The 4,453-nt window shown below is 59.2% G+C and overlaps 1 protein-coding gene across 11 annotated transcripts in view; it reads right to left on the bottom strand.

The window, feature by feature from the left end:
* LOC102994922 (tensin-3) overlaps positions 1–4,453 on the bottom strand; it is an 88,727-nt gene that overhangs the window by 61,564 nt on the left and 22,710 nt on the right. Inside the window, exon 1 of one of the 11 annotated variants that reach the window (XM_028490264.2) lies at positions 573–610. The exons of the other annotated variants lie outside the window; for them this stretch is intronic. The gene's annotated coding sequence lies outside the window, so the exon portion shown is untranslated. Of the gene's footprint in view, positions 1–572; positions 611–4,453 lie in introns of those variants that run through there. 11 annotated transcript variants of the gene reach the window in all.

The raw sequence follows: 4,453 nt of genomic DNA, 5'->3' as shown, positions 1-4,453 counted from the left end.
TCCGCAACGGGAGAGGCCACAACAGTGAGAGGCCCGCGTACCGCCAAAGAAAAAAAAAGAAAAAAGAAAAAAAAGAAAGTTCATACGCGCCCCGGTCCGGGAGGATCCCACGTGCCGCGGAGCGGCTGGGCCCGTGAGCCATGGCCGCTGAGCCTGCGCGTCCGGAGCCTGTGCTCCGCGACGGGAGAGGCCGCAGCGGTGAGAGGCCCGCGTACCGCCAAAGAAAAAAAAGAAAGAAAGAGGGAGGCAGCTGACCACAGTCTGGCAGAACCATGGAGCAGTCACGGTCAGGACACAGCACGGTCTCACGTGGACCAGCCTGCTCAGCATCAGGGAACGGGAGCACGGTGCAGCCTGACCAGAGAGACAGAAGCGCACGGCTTCTGCGGGGGGCCTACGTCCAGTGCTGCAGCCCCCGTGGCTGCAGGCTCTCCACCGCCCCTCGGATCTGCAGGCCCTGCCCGCTTTCCCCCTCGGGAGCTGCGCGTCCTCGGGATGGAGCCACCAGGTAACCATGCCCAGGGCTGCTGTCCCGGGTTCAGGTCGGGTCGGTGACAGCGGTGCAGGCTCACCTGCTTTCTCTCCCCATCTCCGGGGGGTCCTCTGATCGCACCGCTCAGAGGGCCGTCTGGGTCTTCTGCTATTTTCGTTTGACAAAAGGAAAGACAGAGGCGCTGGGTCATTTGCGGGTGGCCTTGGTCATCCGCAGCATGAAGGAGCTGGCGCCGCCCTAGCATTCGGCCTCTGCAGGGCCAGTCCCATCTCCCTGGATGGAGCTGAAAACCGAGCAGACCCACAACTCCCTGAGGGCATGGCCAGCGCGTTTTTTCCAGAGGGATCTGGCAGTGCCCCCCCTCGCCGAGCCCCTTGCCTGCTCCGTGAGGTGTCCCGAGCCAGCAGCAGCGGGACGAGAACAGGGCTGCAGGGCACCTGCAGGTCCTTCTCCCCGGCCCCGCACAACCCGGGTAGCTGGCGAGCGTCCCGTCAGTGGCTCAGGGCGCTGGGTCCCAAAGAGGCTGGGCCACGGATCCTTCCAGGGAGGAGACGCGGCGGCCGCAGAGGTCAAACTCCACATTCCTCTCCTGATACAAACGGATCCCCTTCTCCCACCGGAAGGAGCCCGGGAGCAGGGGGGGACAGAGGATGTGGCAGGGACAGGGCAGGAGGCAGAGCCAGTGCCCACGAGTGACTAAGGTAGCCCCAGAGGAGGCCCCAGAGGCCCGGCCCGTCTGGGCTCCAGGTAGGGCCGAGTCACCGTTACCAAGGGCAACCACAAACAAACAAGGCTGTGCCCAGCGACCCGGCGACGTGGCGCCTGCTGCCTGTTGGTATCAGCAACGTGTCCCGAAGCCAGCGGGTGGACAGGTGAGCAGGACGGAGGACAGAGAGGACAGAGGAGGGACGAGGCGGCCCTGCACCGGAAGTGACTGTGCCCCTGGGGGATGGGGGTGTGGGTGAGCGCACGCGAGGGGCAGGGAGGCTAGAAGGTGAGTGTGAGCGTTGTGTGAGCGTTGTGTGTGCGTCTACGCGTGTCTGTGTGAGCGTGCGTGCGTGTACACACTACAAAAGCCCAGCCCTGCAGTTCACTTCCCGGGGGGCACCGTGGTGCTTTGCCTGCGGCGAGGCTCCTCCTCCGGAGGGGGGAGGCCGCCTCTGCCAGCCCGCGGGGGCACCTCCACTTGCTTCCGGAGGTTAATCCTGGAGCGAGGCCACAGCTCAGGTCTCCGCGTGCCTCACGGAGATTTGCTTCCCTGCTCGTGCGCACCACGAAACCGTGCGCTCAGCTTTGTTGTCACGGCTTCTTATTAAATCTCGCTGCGGACAAAGCCATATAAAGAGTGACATTCTCTCACCAGCTTCTCCAAAGACACGCATGCATCTCCGGTGCCCTGCCTATCACCGTGCGCACAGAGTAGAGATAAATCAGAGTACAAAAGCTCTTGAACCGTCAGGAACCCCAACTGTGCTGAGTCCCGTGAATGAGCTCCACGGAAGGCCAGACACCAGTGCCCTGGAGCGTGTGGCACGTACCACGCGTTCAGCCACTACCACAAAAGTCCTCGGCTTGGTCTCTCCCCCTGCCATTTATTTAACTCTGCCCACAGCTGAATCCTCCAGTTTGGCATCAAGCCGGCCTGAGCAGATCCGATTCACGCCAGGATCCTGGAAGGGTGGATACGCTCGATGGCAGCAGCCAATGGTTATCCAAGTGCTCAGTAGCTGCGCGTACCTGCAAAGGCAGAAGGATCCTCCATCACGGACGTGCGGGATGAGCAAACAGGGAGAGGACAGGGTGGGCCGACGCGCGCGCAGGCGGGATGCCAGGCAGTCTGCTGAGCTACATCAAGCATAAAGGCATCGCTCTGGGCACACCGTTGCATCACTAAATAAAGTCACTTCAGCACAGTCATTTGAATTCCAACACAGACTGGGCAAAATCGGCAGTAAAGTTTACCTCTGTTTTATCTTTGCAAAGGTGATTCTTTACAAAGGAAACTCTCAGGGAGATCAAGACTGAAGCACTTTCTTTCCCACATCAGCCTGTGAAGTCACAGGCCATCTTCTCCATCTCGGGATCTGAGCCAGGAGCTGGAGGAACGGGTACGGACACGCTGGCCACGGGGACGTCACACTAATGGGGGGGAGGGTGACACTTCCCTCATCTCTGCACAGAGCAGCAAGCAGCCCGGTGGGAGGAGGGTGGGGCCTTTCCTCAAGGGACAGAAACTTTATCATCACCTTCACCTTGTATTACGTACAGCTTTTACTTCTTGCATTTTATGACGCTGATCAATAAAGTAGCAAGGTGTTTTATGCGTCCATCACAGACGACTGAGTAAAGATAGAAGTTCAATTATTCCTATTACCCCATTTATTATAAATAGGGGGGTAGAATAATGAGCCGAGGAAAGCCCCCCTCTGCCCTAGTGCTCACATTCTGAGAGAGGGCACGTCTGCTTAAATATCAGCTGTCTTAGTGGGCTCAGGATGCCGTAACTAATACCACAGCCTGGGCAGCTTAACACAACAGAAATGTATTTCCTCACAGTTCCGGAGGCTGGAGGTCGGAAACCAAGGTGTTGGCAGGGCTGGCTTCTCCAGATTCCTCTCTCTTTGGCGTGTAGAAGCCACCTTTTCTCCTCGCCTGGTCTCCCCTCTGTGCGACCTCTTTTTTTTTAATAAATTTATTTACTTATTTATTTATTTTTCATTGCTGGCTGCGCTGGGTCTTCGTTGCTGCGTGTGAGCTCTCTCCAGTTGCAGTGAACGGGGGCTACTCCTCATTGCGGTGCGCAGGCTTCTTGTTGCGGTGGCTTCTCTCGTTGCAGAGCACAGGCTCTAGGCGCTCGGGCTTCAGTGAACGTGGCTCGTGGCCTCCAGAGCGCAGGCTCGGCTGCTCTGCAGCACGTGGGAACTTCCCGGACCAGGGCTCGAACCCGTATCCCCTGCATCGGCAGGCGGATTCTTAAACCACCGCGCCACCAGGGAAGCCCCTGTGTGATCTCTTCTTGTAAGGACACCGGTTGTGTAGGGTTAGGGCCCCACCCATAAGATCTCATTCTGGGGGCTGGTGCTCCCACCTATGCGTTTGGGGGCTGGGCGCACAGTCAGCCCGTAGCATCCACCACCAAAGGCCTGAGAGCGCCACACAGGCCGTTCTCACAAGGTCCTCCAGGCAGATTTGGGCAGGTGGGCTGTAAATGCTCCTCTGGGGTCTCGGAGCATCTGGGGTAGGGGAGCTCCAGCGAGAGGCCCAACACAAACCTCCAAAGAACAACAGAATCCATGCAAAGGGATGGCTCCCAAAATGCAGACCTTCAAGGCTTTATTAACTTATTTGCTTCCTGCAAGCACTTTTCCGTAACTTTATGAGGCGTGACCCTGGAATCCCTAATCAGGTCCACATTCCTCAGGAAACTGTTCTCCCGCTGTGCGTTAAAGCCCAGTTTAACCCGTCTAATCCCCCTGAGAACACACCGCCCCACCAATGCAATTAAGCCTTATTGGTCCTGCCTGTTCCCCCCATCCCGGGGCTGGGGTGCCGAAGACAGAGAAAGAAAATCACTGCCGGTGGGCAGGCTGCACACAGCAGCCCGGCCTCCCTGGTGCTCACGACCCGGCACAGCATGGGACCCCGCACAGCCACTCCACTCCGCCCTCACCTCCCCTTCTCCACAGACACAGGCCCAAGGTCATCTCACCCCCTGAGGCGTCTCAGGCTGGCTCCTCTGCTGAGAAAGCCCACCCCTCCCTTCCTACCTCGCCACGCCCCTACTTCAAGGCCAGACCAGAGGCTCCTTCTTCAGGAGACCCACAGATAAGACAGAGGTGCCGGCTCCCCACCAAGCCCCTCCTCCCATCAAGACCTCTCCTCCCCTCTCTTCCCAACAAGCCCCTCCCCTCCCCTCTCCCCACCCCCAGCAAGGCCCTCCCCTCCCCTCCCCTCTCCCCA

This window comes from Physeter macrocephalus, chromosome 5, assembly GCF_002837175.3.
Source record: "Physeter macrocephalus isolate SW-GA chromosome 5, ASM283717v5, whole genome shotgun sequence".
Taxonomy (NCBI): domain Eukaryota; kingdom Metazoa; phylum Chordata; class Mammalia; order Artiodactyla; family Physeteridae; genus Physeter; species Physeter macrocephalus.
The sequence above is the reverse complement of the archived record's forward strand: the minus strand, read 5'-3'. Positions and strand labels throughout refer to the sequence as shown.